General features: G+C 41.9%; 1 protein-coding gene and 1 non-coding gene across 4 annotated transcripts in view; both read right to left on the reverse strand.

Annotated features, from left to right (window-relative positions):
* Positions 1-16,406, reverse strand: part of c8h8orf34 (chromosome 8 C8orf34 homolog) — a 376,587-nt gene that overhangs the window by 338,353 nt on the left and 21,828 nt on the right. The window lies entirely within an intron of this gene.
* On the reverse strand, positions 4,799-4,990 carry LOC145347161 (U2 spliceosomal RNA). The gene has a single exon (XR_013887808.1). It is a non-coding gene; the product is annotated as a U2 spliceosomal RNA (small nuclear RNA).

Consider the following 16,406-nt stretch of genomic DNA (forward strand, 5'->3'; position numbering starts at 1 on the left):
CTTTCATTTTGCACAATAACCTTTGATGCAAAACCTTATCAAATGCCTTCTGGAAATCTAAGTACAGGGAAGAAACTGTTCTTGAATTGGGTTGGTATAATGACTTCAGGCTTTTGCATCTTTTTCCCAATGGAAGAAGGTGGAAGAGAGTATGTCCAGGGTGGGTGCAGGTCCTTGATTATGCTGGCTGCTTTTCCAAGGCAGCTTCCTAATTTAATACACTGGTCCACCTTTATCCACAGCACATTACTTCATCAAATAATTCCAAATAAGTTAGTTAAGTATGATTTCCCTTTCAAAAAACCATGTTGACTCTGCCTGATTGTCTTGAATTTTTTTTTTTAAAGTCCCCTGCTATAACTTATTTAATAATGGCTTCTAATATTTTCCCTATGACAGATGTGAGGCTACGTGGCCTACAGCTTCCTGCTTTCCATCTTCCTCCTTTTTGAATAAAGGAGTTACATTTGCTATCTTTCCAATCAAATGGAACCTTCCCCGAATTTAGAAAATTGTGGGAAAATTGAAACCAATGCATCACTTGTAAAACCCTGCCAGCCTATTGCCTCCCATGCTGCCTCTGCTCCTCTGATGACTATCAGGAGTGCCAACCAGCTTTCATATTCAATTTAATTTAATATCCCACCCAATTTTTCATGTAAATGATGGAATGGAAAACAGGTCAGTTTATTGCACTTCTGACAATTTGAATTTCAGCACCATGTCCCCAGAAGAATGTCCTGGTGTTAATATTCCTCTGTCATAGTGATATGATTCTTGGCCAGATCCTCAGATACCGACGCTATAGATAAAAAAAGCCCACAATGCTTCTACTTTCTATAGATGCACTGTAGAAAGTATCCTTTCTGGTTGTATCACAGGTTATACGGCTCCTGCTCTTGTCCAAGGCTGCAAAAACTTCAAAGGGTCATGAACAAAGCCCACTCCATCACACAAACCAACCTTCCATCCGTTGACATTGTCTGTACTTCTCATTGCCTTGGAAAAGCAGCCAATATAATCAAGGACCCCACGCACCCCGGACATACTTTCTTCTACCTTCTTTCATTGGGAAAAAGATACAAAAGTCTGATGTCACGAACCAACCAACTCAAGAATAGCTTCTTCCCTGCTGCCATCAGAATTTTGAGTGAAGCGACCTCATATTAAGTTGATGTTTCTCTACACCTTAGCTAAGACAAACACTACATTCTGCACTGTCTCCTTTCCTTCTCTATGTACAGTATGCTTTGTCTATATAGCACGCAAGGAACAATACTTTTAACTATGACAATAATAAATCCAATCAAATCAAAGAACAATGTGGGCATGGGGGTTGATCTTGATTAAAGCAGTAAAGGTTGAGAATTAAGACAGCCCCTTTTGGAATAAAGTCACAAGGTTCCATGGATTTTAAACAGTTAGAAAATAAAATAATTTACATTATCTATCATATTCTTAACTCCAGAATCTGCATGAGGTACATGTGAATTAACAGGGAAACTATGGTCACACACTCATACTGTAAATTAAACAGCTAGATAAATTTCATGGATTTCTCAAGACCCGACTGAGCTGTCAGTAAATTCCAAGTCAAACTCTTGTCTGAAGAGGAATTCCGAGCTTCAGCTTTGAAGATCTTGCCTTGGAATGCTCTTTAAATGTCGTTCCCACTCGACAACTTTAAAGATGGCCCACCTCATAGGGTTTCAATTCCACCTTCAAAGATTCCTTCTCCCTGGATTCCTAAGTACACTCAACATTAGCTTACAAGCCCACTTTCAGATCAATGCTGTGTCAAGTAGAACATCACTGATTCAACAAAGTGCCTTTGCTCCAACAGCCCCTTCCTTAAGTTCTGCTTCTGTCTCTTTTGTCTTTGTGACACTTGTTAGCTGGCAGATTGCCTCAAACTCTCTGCTTCATGTAAGTTGTTAATGGGCCTTTGAACTGATCTGGTAACCTAAAAAGCACCCTCAAAGAATCCCACCCTTGTCATTAGGCAGGATCCAAAGAAACAAGCATTGGAACATGCTGTAGCTTTTCTGTTACAATCCACACAGGTTGCTAATTTCACATGCAGGGGCACCACAAAGTAAATTCATATGTGGTCAAATACTGAATGGTTGCCCAAAAATATTTGCATCTAATATCTTTTCAACCTTTATCCCATTGAGAATAGTTAAGTCAAATTATTTTGTTCAAAATATACATTGATGTAGTTTTGTTGGGCCAATGCCTAAGGACTTCTAAAAGAAAGAATGCAATTTATTGCACGCTAGCTTGAAAACAGTGATGGGTGTTCCTGTCCTTTCATTTTCTGAGCATCAAAACCTACTGCTGTTAACAACATTGAAAAAGTAGCACTTTACTTTCCCAGTGGCACTAAGTAAGTTCTACACAATATGGTATTAATATGTTTTATGCAGCACACAAATGATGTCTGGACTTCATTCCCATGGGCTGACAGGGTCAGGAAACCAACAGGAAGATCATTAACTAGAAGTGCATTCACATTCCACTGCATACCTGAGTTACTTACCCACCAGGAATGAAAGAAAAGGCAATGACAGGAAAATAATTGAATTACTAAAAATGCATGAAGAGTAAGATAGGATAAAGTTTTAAAGCAAACTAAATTAAAAGGCATGTCAGGAGAGGATTTTATTTTTTCAATTTTATGGATTTTGTTTAGTAATTTAACATCTTTTATTTTGCCTCTCCAACCTTGCGACTCCATATTACATATGGAGCCAACTCCAAATCAGTGGTGGAGAAACTTTTAGAGATACAAAATGGACCAGTAATGCTGAGCACTAGAATAACCCAAAAAAACTGACAATAGGTTTGAATTTATGTTTGGCTGCAGCAAGTATTTAGTTTATGAATAGAAGCAGTTGGATGTTTAAAAACATTTCCAGGAGTGAAGTTTCAAGGTCCATCGTTGCAATTGCTTTTTTATTTTTGATCTACGGTGGTCCCTCCAGAATCACTCATTCATTCATTCATTTATCATGTATGCTCTGTCCAAAGGCAGATTTTGGGTTAATTGCCTGTTGTTGCTTCGTCTCGAACTATTTTCTTGACAGCTTTTGCCAGTGGTGGTTTGTCATTGACAGGCTGTCAGGAGGATGGATTGCTCCCACCTCCACTCTCCCAGCCCTACATTGTTTATTTAACTGAATAGCAATTCTTCAAGACTCCAAGCTTCTGCAGTGAGGCAGTTAGGGACTTGTACCTGCAGCTACCCTCTAGGCAAGCATGACAGAGCCAGTTGAAAGAAAGGTAACTGTGTATTTTTGCCTCTGGCTGTTTCCAAGCTGCCAAAGGGGCATGATTAATGAGCTGTGCTGCAGTCGCTCAAGTACCCACCAGGTGACTAATGTTTTTCTTGATAGGTAACTAGCTTTGGGGTTTCTAGAGATTGTTTCAAAGATACAGGAATTATTTATACCATTCCTTTCTTCATATTCATTCATGGGATGCGACTCAACAGCAGCTTCACAATGGCTGCTGTGAGATTACTGCAGATTTGAACAAGCACCTGAGAGAAATGGAAGCTAAAGTGCGCAGGGCTGCACCACGTTTCACCATTGCCTCTCTGGATGGTGAGTGTGTGGTGTTGTTTCTGGAGAATAGACTGAGCAAACTGACCAGCGTGACCAAGCAGGCATGGCAGGAGGGAGCTGAGGTAGTCATCAGTTACAGTGTGATTAACAGGACTGGAAAACAGTGCAGGAAGGGCTTTAATGACTGAGGATTGGGAAGATGTGTGCCTGGCAACTCTCACTTTGCCTCTCAGCTCCTTACAGTCTCCGAGAAGGCTGCAGGACACATTATTTGCAACAACACAGGAAATGGTCTCACAAGGTCCCATCATAATCCTTCACATATTCATATTGTGAGTTTACACTCATCCCTAAAAGCATGACCACGGACACCTCAATCTACAGTGAGGTCCAACAAATATTGCATCACCTTGTATCTTTCATGTTACTAGCAGTCTTCTATTTCTATAAGATCATAAGAAATAGGCGTAGACCTAGACCATTCGACTCATCAGTCCTACTTCTGCCATAAGATCATGGCTGGTCTGATTGTGACCTTAACTATAACTTTTCTGAATGCCCCACACAATGCAAGACTTCCCTGGAGATAAACAATCTGTCAAACTTGACCTTAATTATATTCAATGACCACTGCTCTCGGTGGAAGTGAGTGCTGATGATAAAGCAATGTTCCAAAAGCTTGTGATCCCAAATAAACCTGTTGGACTTCAACCTGGTGTTGTGGGCCTTCTTACTGTGTCCTTGTATTATAACTTTCTGAAGTCTCTCATCATTCAAATAATATTCTGTTTTTCTATTCTTCCTGCCAAAGTGTTTTCTCACATTGGGGTAGTACGGTGGCACAGTGGTTAGCACTGCTGCCTCACAGTGCCAGCACTGAGCCATGCTCCCATGACCCTTTCTGATGTGAAACGCTGAGCAGAATTTGATTTAAAGAGACCTAGAAATAGTGGGAATGCTGGTAATATCAGGCTTTACTGTGGGTCTTTAACACAGCCTTGCCCTGTCTACAGCATTCTACTTTGGAGTTTCCCAACCAGAGAGAGTGGATGCAATGATACACTGAACCACTGGAGGAAGGATTTCTAATTAAAAAGACCCCAGTAGGTGTCAGAATGGCTGAATGTTTACTTTATTCCAATCCAATCAAGTCAAATTAGATCCAACTGAGACATTCCTGATCCAAGCTGATAAGACAGGGCTCTCACCTCCTGTCTTGGGCTTGATCTACATGATCCAAGCTGATTGGAGTAGGTGTAGCTCCTCCTCCAAGGCTTGATCTTATTTGCATCCTAGCCAAAAGGCTGAGATGTTGCTTGAAAAAATTGCTTCAAATGAAGCTAAAATGTAACCTAATGACTTCAACCAAGTGCAGCAAGTCAATACTACACTTGATCTTAGCCAAAAGGCTGAGAAGTGATCCTGTCCCACCCAGTGGGATGTTACAATGCCACTGATCATGGTTTCACCCCAAAATGGCTGAATGTTATATTAGTTCCTCAGCCTTCAGCAAACACAGCAATGAACAGGATACATGGGACAATTGCCTCTAATATCTCTGACTCTCACCTGAAGGTCATGCTATGAGATCTGAGGACCTGAAAAGAGGTCATGTTTGCCAGAGATAGGTGGGAGAGGCCAGCTTTCCAAATTAAGGTGTTGATGGAAGTTGTTGACTAAGTGAACATGGTCCCTGAAACTTGCAGAGTGTGCACAGAGATTCGAGGACTTCGGCAGGGGTGGGTGCTTACAGGGCACAAGTCATTTAACACCTATGGGTGTGTATCCTCACACCTGCAGCACAAGTGATTCCAGTTTTGGGTTGCTGTGTCGAGTTTGCACATTTTCCCCATGCCTACATGAGTTTCCTTCTGGTGCTCTGATTTCCCCGCAACAGATATGTGGATTAGATGGATTGGCCATACTAAATTTCCCCTTAATGCCTCGAGACGTGTAGGTTAGTGGGGTAAATATGTGGGTTGATGGGCTGAATGGCCTCCATCTGCACTGGAGGGATTCTATGATGTCAGCCAGGACCAGTCATGAAAGTCTAAGTTTCTTGGAGGCAATGGTACTCACACCTATTGAGAAAACCGATTTTATCTCTGCCTCAACAACCAATCTTGGGAGTCTCAAGTCCTTCTTGGCTGATTTATGTGTCCATTCTCATAGTCTTATGGGATATCTTCGTGAACTTTGTGCCCTGAATAAATCTTCTATTGGGTAATCATCCCCATTATGTATCATGGTATCACCCAAAGTTTAGACATTGGCATCAACGAAACCTAGTCATTTGACAGTGTTCTGCACATCCATACCTATCACAGCAAAGATTGAGACACTGATTTGGTCTCTTGTCAGCAGTGGAAGGTGCACTTTCAAAAGTTTCACAGTTCCAAAAACAATAGTCTGCCACTCATCAAGATTCTTTGCACCAATAATGATGTCAAATACCAGCATTGCACTACAAGTAGAACAATTGCTACCCAAAGCTTTACCAGACACATTGATGTTGACATGCATGAAGTCACTAAGTCATCATCTATGAAACAGCAGAAGCATCATTTGGTAAAGGAAGAACCCACAACAATGATTGGTTTGAGACCAACTCAACTGAAATGACACCCGTCCTTGATGCAAAAATATAAAGCCTACCTAATGCAGGGAAGGTAGTGGCATAGTGAAAATGTTGCTGGACTCGTAATCCATGGTAATGTTCTGGGGGCCTAGGTCTGAATCCTAGCACAGCAGGTGATGGAATTTGAATTCATTTTAAAACAATCTGGAATGTAAAAATCTAGTGATGGGGAAGAAATCTCCCCTCCTTACCTGGTCTACATATGACCCCATACCCACAGCAATGCCCTCTGAAATGGATGTTGTATTCAGTTGTATCAAACCACTAAAAAGTCCTGTTTCACAGACCCAGCAGTGGAAGGAGGCAGGGTGATGTCCTGGGAGTCCTCAAACTCGACTCCAGACCTGATGAACCCTCATGGCATTAGGCAATTACCATATACTGTCCCCCCTCAGCTGAGGAATTAGAGGAAGCATCAAAGGCACAGGATGTATTCTGGGCATTAATGTCTACACAGTCTTGTCTTCACATTGAGGACACCCTGCATGCATGTTGTGGGGCACTACCACCATCAAATATCAGAAAAGCTGCTCCCCTGTTCTCCAATCATGGCTGTCAATTTGAGAATTACAGCCACTCAGGGTTGCATATTCCCACTATGAGTTTTGTGTCATTGAACAAGCTGATTTTTGACCTACTTTGGACACATGGGATCCAGATTCTTTCCATCTCTGCTACCATTCACCTTCAGCTTGACAAGTTTTTGTTATTCTGAACAAATGGTTGCAAACTCCTCCTATCATTGTCAAGATGCTGCACTCCAAGGAGAGCTTTGGTGTGCTATTGAAGCGTTTGCTTTGTCTTTTCCTCAAATATTAGCCACATGAGAGTTGAGTAAAGAGGATCTGGTGGCAGAGACACTTTTGGCATTGTGAATGCAATGTCAATCTTTCATAGCTGACTTTGCAGGAGTTTTGTTCAAATAAGAACATAACATAAGAACATAAGAAATAGGAGCAGGAGTAGGCCATCTAGCCCTTCGAGCCTGCCCCGCCATTCAATAAGATCATGGCTGATCTGTTGTAGCTCAGTTCCACTTTCCCGCCCTCTCCCCATAACCCTTAATCCCCTCTCTTATCAAGAACCCATCAACCCGCTTCTTAAAAATATTTAGCGAGGCAGCCTCCACCACTTCAACGGGCAGAGAATTCCAGAGATTCACCACCCTTTGAGTGAAGAAGTTCCTCCTCAACTCCGTTCTAAACCGCCTCCCCTTTATCTTGAGGCTGTGCCCCCTAGTCCTACTGTCTTTTTTGAGCGGGAAGAGTCTCTCCACCTCTATCCTATCCATCCCATTCATCATCTTATACGTCTCAATGAGATCTCCCCTCATTCTTCTAAACTCTAACGAGTACAAGCAAATGGATTTGTGCAGCTGCTTTTTGGAAAGACCCCAACATTTATGCAACTGGGCCTTCCATTGAAGCTGGAGGATGTGAGAGAGACATTACTGATGAAATCTTTCTAGCACTTTTACACTTGATATGCTATTTAGGTCCTACAGGAGTATGATGTCAACAGCTGCTCTGTACACCAGCACTTCTCTTGACTTGCTGTAGTCAACTCACAGCCATAATTTGAAGAAGGTGAACATGCATAGCAGACCCAGCTTTGGATCTCCTCCTCAGTGCTGGCCTTTCTTGAGACGTGACTGCCAGGGTATGGGAAGTGCTCACCATATTCCAGAGTCTCTCCTTCAACATGTATGGGAGGTGGAATATTTAGTTGACTGAGTGTGGGTGGCATGGTGGCACAGTGGTTAGCACTGCTGCCTCACAGCACCATTAATTACAAGGCAACTTGTAATACAGCTAATTGGGCAGTAATGACAAAAACTGAATATATGCCATGGCCGGGGTGGTTGAAGCACAGAGCAATATCAATTACTAGAATGTCTGCTGGAATTTTAAAAATCCTGACCACGCATTTTCAGAGTTCATCACATTGATTAGTTTGAGTTCTACATAATTGGGTTAAGCAGATGTGATTTAATCAATTGGATAAAATTTCCCAATAATTAACAGCAAAGTGCACATTTTCACAGCATTTTCCTTTTGGGCTAGAGGAACAGTTACATTTGTTTTCTACCAGCAGAATCTGACATTCCTCCTAACTGGCTAGCACTGCTGTCTCATAGTACCAGTGACCAGAGTTCAATTCCTGACTTGGGTCACTGGGCAGAGTCTGCACATCCTCACCTCGTCTGTGTGGGTTTCCTCCAGGTACTCCGGTTTCCTCCCACAGTCCGAAAGATGTGCTGATTAGGTGCATTGGCCATGCTAAATTCTTCCTCAATGTACCTGAACAGGTGCCAGAGTGTGGTGACTAGGGGATTTTCACAGTAAATTCATTGCAGTGTTAATATAAGCCTACTTGTGGCACTAATAAATAAACTTAAACATCCAGTACTCTTGTGATTTACTGGGGAAAGGGCAGTTTAACGTTCCTTTTAGAATCCTAAAGTGTGGAAGGAGGCCATTTAGCCCATCAAACCTGCACAGACAGTCTCACCCAGAGCTTATTCCTGCAATCCCACGTATTTCTCCTGCTAATCCACTTGACACTGAGGAGTAACTCAGCATGGCCAATCTACCTAACATGCACATCTTTGGAATGTGGGAGGAAACTGGAACACCCAAAGGAAACCCACACATAGATGAACGCCACACAGTCACCCGAGGTCAGAATTGAATCAAGGTCACTGGCACGATGAGGCAGCACTAACCACGGTGTCTCTAGGGTTTCTCTTTTTTCTTTATCTTCAGAGCACCTCATCTCATGCAGGAGCCTGAGTGAAAGACCCTTTGCACATTCACTCTGGGCGCAGGTGTGAAAGAAAAAAAATCTACATTGTCAGATGCAGGTATCCTCACTGGACATCAGCCCAGTGTCCAAAGCCTACTCTCCATTCAGCTGGGCACTCCTAAATGGGGTCCAAATGTAACCCTTTCTGAGACTGGCTGGATGCATTGACCTTGCTGGACATCAACCACATGTTTAGAGGTCACTTTCTAGTCTCCAGTCAAAAATTGAGTATACTAGGTCTCATCCCTTCTGGCACAGAAACATGATGCTATCATTGAGTCCAGGTTCATTTTTGTACAACTCAGGTGTACAAATTAACTTACACATCTAGAATTCAAGAATAAAAAAAGCACACAAACTAACACCTATGTTGTGCCTTTCATAGAAGATAGCACAAAGTACTCACAGCCAACAAATTATTTTGAAGTAAATAAGAACTATAAAAGCCCAGTAACTAAGCACTATGAGTGAGACACGCAAACAGTTATCAAATTCAATGCTGCAACACAAAGGCTCCCAATTTGCCTCATGACTCAGGAAAATACCTTAATGGCAGGATCTTTGTTCTGGGAGGTTGCTACAGGATGAAGAGAAGCTTGCCAACCTCAGATTCATATCACAGAGTGTAAGGGTTGGCCGAGTGCTGAGGCAGGCTGTTTAAAGAGGCCTGCCTCAATTCTCTGGGACTTTGTTCCAGTTGCTTTCTTAAGCATTAAGCCACCTAGCCCTTAACACCTCACACCACATACCTCATACCTATCCAGTTCCTATGCCCACAAATCAACTCATGCCAACCTATGTTCCACCAATGCCTAAATGCCGCGTATTTGTACTCCTATCTCAACTTATGCCCCCAACCACTCTCATCGCCCTATGTCATTAAAACTTAGAAAACAGAAGTATGAGTAGGCCATTTGGCTCTTTGAACCTGCTCCAACATTCCTTTTGATCATGGCTGATCATCAAATACAATCTCCTCATCCTGCCTTCCCCCCATATCTCTTTATCCTCTTAGCCCCTAGAGCAATAGCTGATTTCTTTATGTTTCAAACAGCTGCCAAGACATGAAAAATGGACCTAATGGAATTGCAACATCAGGCCCACTTCTCTTGAGTGAACTATTTGGATGTCCAGAAGCTGCCACAGTTAAAACTGAAGAAATCATGTTAGTGCTGAATGGGGGAAGGGGGGTGGGGTCAGATTTTGCATATTTGTTGATATAATCACCTTCTCTGTCCATTTCCAACAAATTGTGAAGGAGTTAATATTATTCCAAAAGCAGCTTTTAAAATTAACTGTACTCCAGGGTTGATCAATTTCCAATGCCTGCTATAGCTATTTATTCAAATTCTGTGGTGTTAACCACTTTGTCAAGTGGTCTTGTTGTCTATTCTGTTTCCTTTTAAATCTAAAAGGGACACTGTGTCCTGTCTGTGCTGTTGTGATAACTGGATACAGCATGGAACAATGAAATTCCCTTATGACCTGAAACAGATCTCCAAGTGTTAAACTATTAATCTCTCCCAACGCAGATCAAGTAAACTCTAGGGAACGTGTGTTTTGATTTGGTTCCTAAGCACCTTAATTCCATGGTAGACAATGTTATTTATAAAATTGGTTAAACATCTATCCCTGTACAGCTAAAATTGTCATAGCTAAAAGCTGCATAAGGTAAGTTTATTTATTCTCATCTCTATGCATCAAGAGGGTCAACCTTTATTAAGAAATGCACTTCAGGCCCTCAACAGCAGAGTGGGTAGATGAATAGGCACATGTGCACATCAAAAACAGGATGAAGATTACAATGGGACTGACTGATTTTGAGTTGATTTATTATTGTCACATGTATTAGAATACAGTGAAAAGTACTATTTCTTGCGTGCTATACAGACAAAGCATATTGTTTATAGAGAAGGAAGGAGAGACTACAGAATGTAGTGTTACAGTCATAGCTAGGGTGTAGAGAAAGATCAACTGACTGCAGGGTAAGTTCATTCAAAAGTCTGATGGCAGCAGGGAAGAAGCTCTTGAGTCACTTGATACGTGACTTCAGGCTTTTTTTAATCTTTTTCCTGATGGAAGAAGGTGGAAGGGCAAATGTGCGGGTGCGTGGGATCTTTAATGATGCTGGCTGCTTTTCTGAGGCAGTAGAAAGAGTAGACAGAGTTAATGGATGGGAAGCTGGTTTATGTGACGGATTGGGCTACATTCATGATCTTCTGTGGTTGGACGTCCCAGTTTGCCAAGCCATTGGACAAAGATGGCCAATCTATTACAATTGAATGATTATCAGCTGCACACTGACTTCCTCATTCTGAAAGATGACATGCACAGTCTTCTGCTAGGGACCAAAAGTAAAGTACAGCGATATTCATTTGGATCTTGTTGGGCGCTGGGGAGTCAGGTGTGGAAATCTTATCTAAAAAAAAGAAAGATTGAAGTCCCAAGATTCAGCTCTTTGATATTTGGTGTATTAGTTTACTGTCATACATTGCAAGGTCTGAGCATTTTGTTATAACTTCCTCCCTCCTGGGGAGAGTAAATGAAGTTTGTTCAATAATGGCTGCTTACAGTGAATCCAACATTAGTGAGTTTCTCTCAGTACAATACACATCAGAAAATTTGCAAAAAGGCAAAGATGGACTCTTTTCCATTTCAGTTAAGAATTAAAAGAACATTGTGCTTGTTTTTGGAACTCAAAAGTTGATTTTTGAGCAATTGAAAAGAGCTGCTTGGTGTGAGCATTGGATTCAGGTACAAGTGAACCAGCTCAGAATGTAACTGAAACAAAAAACACAGAAGTGAAGGATAGTTGGGGACACTAGGGGAATTCAACCCTAACAAAGAGAACTGCTGTAACTAAGAAAGAATGTTACGCGTTTAGCTGGGCGGGAATGAAATAGATGAAGATCACCATGATGGGGCCAGCTGCTTTTAGAGGTGCTATCTAATCAAAGGTATCCAGAAGACCCCAGTATTATGGACTATTCTGAAAGTAATGAGATTCTGAATTCATTTTATGGTACGACCAAGAATGAGATTGCACTGAGAATTTCATTTCACGAAAGGAAGCACTTGTTAAATGAGATTGCTGTGGATTATATTCTCAAATTAAAGAAATTCTTCTCACACATGGGTATGGTACAAACTTAGAAATTGCTCTTAGGGATGCATTTGTAGAAAGCCAATAAAATAAAGTTTTGAGCAAAAAATGTAATAAGCTGATGTGGAAGGAGGTGTGAAGTAAAGCTACAGCCCTGGAAATGGTTGAAAGAGATGGTTGCAAATTGTAAGGCAGTTATTTTCTGGAGCCAGCGAGGGAGATTCACTCAATTTCATTCGGATCCAGGTCAAGGCAGCCAAGTTCTCAGGCTCAAGTCATAAATTTAGATGCCACCTTTGCCACAATCACCACCAACTGCATAAATGCCACTGACTAAACCACAAGAAAGAAGTTATGTGCAGCCCCCTTTTAATTTATGAGCAGTTCAATTTAAAAATAATCCAATCAAGCTTTATTCTTAAACAAGAGAAAGGTTAGTGGTGGTAGAATTTGAATTCATCTTAAAACAACCTGGATTGTAAATATTTAGTGATGGGAAAGAAATCTCCCATCTTTACCTGGTCTGGCCTACATGTGACTCCATACCCACAGCTACTGCTTTAACTTAGAAACATAGAACACTGCAGCACAGTACAGGCCCTTTGGCCCTCAATGTTGTGCCGAACTATGTCCAAACCCAAGATCAAGCTATCCCACTCCCTGTCATTCTGGTGTGCTCCATGTGCCTATCCAATAACCGTTTGAAAGTTCCTGAAGTGTCTGACTCCACTATCACAGCAGGCAGTGCATTCCACACCCCAACCATTCTCTGAGTAAAGAATCTACCTTGGACATCCTTCCTATATCTCCCACCATGAACCTTATAGTTATGCCCCCCAGTAACAGCTACATCCACCTGAGGAAATAGTCTCTCCACGTCCACTCTATCTATCCCTCTCATCATCTTATAAAGCTCTATTAAGACACCTCATTCTCCTCCGCTCTAAAGAGAAAAGCCCCAGTTCCCTCAACCTTTCCTCATAAGACCTACCCTCCAAACCAGGCAGCATCCTGGTAAATCTCCTCTGCACTCACTCCAATAATTCCACATCCTTCTTATAGTGAGGTGACCAGGCATGCACACAATATTCTGAATGTGGTCTCACCAAGGTCCGATACAGTTGCAGCATAACCCCATGGCTCTTAAACTCAAACTCCCTGTTAATAAACGCTAACACACTATAAGCCTTCTTCACGGCTCTATCACTTGAGTGGCAACCTTCAGAGATCTGTGGATATGAACTCCAAGAGCTCTGTGTTCCTCCACATTCCTCAGAACCCTGCCGTTGACCCTGTAATCCGTATTCAGGTTTGTCCTAACAAAATGAATCGCCTCGCAACGATCATGGTTAAACTCCATCTGCCACTTTTCAGCCCAGCTCTGCATCCCATCAATGTGTCTCTTTGCAGCCTACAAGAGCCCTCCACCTCATTGACTACTCCACCAATCTTGGTGTCATCAGCAAATTTACTAACCCACCCTTCAGCCCCCTCTTCCAAGTCATTGATTAAAAAAAAAATCACAAATAGCAGAGGACCCAGCACTGCTCCCTGTGGTACACCGCTGGTAACTGGCCTCCAGTCTGAAAATTTTCCCTCCACTACTACCCTATTTTTTAGAAAGAGGTCATTTGGCCCATCGGGTCTGCACTGGCCACGATCCCACCTCGGCCCTACCCCCATATCCCTACATATTTACCTACTAATACCTCTAACCTAAGCATCTCAGGACTTTAACAGGCAGTTTTTTTTAGCATGGCCCATCAACCTAACCTGCACATCTTTGGACTGTGGAAGAAAACCAGAGCAACCGGAGGAAACACACGCAGATACGAGGAGAATGTACAAACTCCACACAGACAGTGACCCAAGCCGAGAATCAAACTAGGTCCCTGCAGCTGTGAAGCAGCAGTGCTAACCACTGTGCTACTGTGCCGCCCTTTAAATAAGGTAGATTAAAAAAAAGTTACTAACAAAAATACAGGTAAAAATCAAAATGCAGATAAAGGAAACATAGATACTTAAAGATGAGATTATCAGATCAGTCTTTGAGACATTGTTGTGGGCATGTTGCTCAATTTCTTTCTTTCTGAAGTTAAGGGATACAGTTTAGCAGCTGTGACAGTTTCTGCAGTTAACCTGTCGATGTTTGCTTCTTTCCACATGTACTCAGCAGGTCCAGCAGGTTCTGGGAATAGAGAAGTTTCTTTCTCATCATTCGTTCTACAGTTACGACACGTGGAGATTGACTGGACTTTTCTGCCAGAGCAGCAGTCGACTTCTTAACACCTTCCTCTTTGACTTTCAGTAGCAGAGAGAAAATTATTCTGATGGTGTCTCAGTTCTTCCTGAAGGTTCCACAGCCGATTTTTAAAAAAAAAATCACAACCAAGAACAAAAAGGCTGCTACATGAATTTCAATTAATCATTGTCCCACCAGGCACAGAAGTTAATAACAGAGTTTGAAGTCTCTTCCTTTCTCCTATTCTCCCAGAAGCTAAGGGGTTTGCACCCCTTTTACAAAGTACAGTAGATAAAACTAGAGGAGTAATAACTCTTGTGTATTGAGCTCCAGAGATGAATTCGATAAGATTTGAACAAACACAAAACATAGAACACTACAGCACAAACAGGCCCTTCGGCCCACAAGTTGTGCCGATCACATCAATACCTACCAATCCATAGACCTATCTATAACCCCCAATCCCATTAAATCCCATACACTCATCCAGAAGTCTTTTAAAAGACCCCAGCGAGTTCGCCTCCACCACCACTGACGGCAGCTGATTCCATTCACTCACCGCCCTCTGAGTGAAAAACTTACCCCTAACATCACCTCTGTACTTGCTTCCCTGCACTTTAAATCTGTGTCCTCTCGTAGCGACATTTCAACCCAGGGAAATAGCCTCTGAGAATCCACCCTATCTATTCCTCTCAACGTTTTATAAACTTCTATCAGGTCGCCTCTCAACCTACGCCTCTCCAGGGAGAAGAGTCCCAGCTCCCTCAACCTAACTTCATAAGGCATGCCTCCCAGTCCAGGCAACATCCTTGTAAATCTCCTCTGTACCCTTTCAATAGCTTCTACGTCCTTCCTATAGTGAGGCAACCAGAACTGCGCACAGTACTCCAAATGAGGCCTGACAAGGGACTTATAAAGTTGCAGCATTACCTCCCAATTCCTAAACTCAATCCCTCGATTAATGAAGGCCAGTACACCATACGCCTTCTTGACCACCTCCTCCACCCGCGAGGCCGATTTAAGAGTCCTGTGGACCTGGACCCCAAGATCCTTCTGCTCAAGATCCTGCAAAAAAGTGTCATGTTGTCTGCCCAAACTTCCATTTTGAAAAAAATAAATTCAATGTAAATGTTTGGAGACAGAACTGTACTTTTTGTCCTTAAAATCTGTAAAACCATGATTACCGATAGTGACACACCAATTTCTTATGGGAAAGTTGGTCATATTCAGACATCACGCAGCAGTCGGGAAACAGTAATGCTTTAGGGCACACTAATGCTCCAGGTCAAGGTTGTAGTAAATCTAGGAGGTAGTTCAGGAGTCTGAAAATCCTCAAATGTGCACATGTAGGATGTTGAAAGGGAAGTTGATGTTATCAAGGTGAAAAACCAAGAGCTGCACTCAGCCCGAGAGCAAAAATATAGAACAGAACATGAAAGATGAGAATAAAAGGGCTGAAGAGACAATTCCAGCATTCACAGTGAAAATGAAAGTTGGCGATTCACAATTTTGATACAGCAGCAGCTTACAGGCTTTCTAAGAAGAAATCCCCAAGTCACATTCCCTTAACACAAAATAGGTATGAAACTGACTAATTATTCCAATAATAGTGTCCCAGTGTTAGAGTAGAATACAATGATGAATGCTATTTCTTGTCATTGTTCGTAATAATGAGGGAATAAAGTCAACCTAATGAGAAGAAATTGTCTTAAGATGTTAAGATTAAACTGGGCTGAGTTATTTACAGAAGAAATCATAGGAGTATGTCTTTTACCGAAGTGTGAAGAGAGATCAAAGTGATCTTTGAGTAAGAATTAATGGATAATGTCACGCAGCATTATCTTAAATATTGCAAATCAGCAGATCCTGCAAATGCAGACATTCTTTTAATATTTCCCATGAACACTTTTTTTTAGCTACTAGGCTAGTATGAATTACTGATACAAACAATATGCCAGTCAATGTGTGCCAAAGTAACTAATGAAGAAACTTGCAAAGATGTGCTGCTCAGTAAAGTGTTCAATTAAATCATGATTGGGAATAAGCACA

The sequence above is a fragment of the Carcharhinus amblyrhynchos genome, chromosome 8 (genome assembly GCF_965287045.1).
Source record: "Carcharhinus amblyrhynchos chromosome 8, sCarAmb.v2.hapA, whole genome shotgun sequence".
NCBI classification, from domain to species: domain Eukaryota; kingdom Metazoa; phylum Chordata; class Chondrichthyes; order Carcharhiniformes; family Carcharhinidae; genus Carcharhinus; species Carcharhinus amblyrhynchos.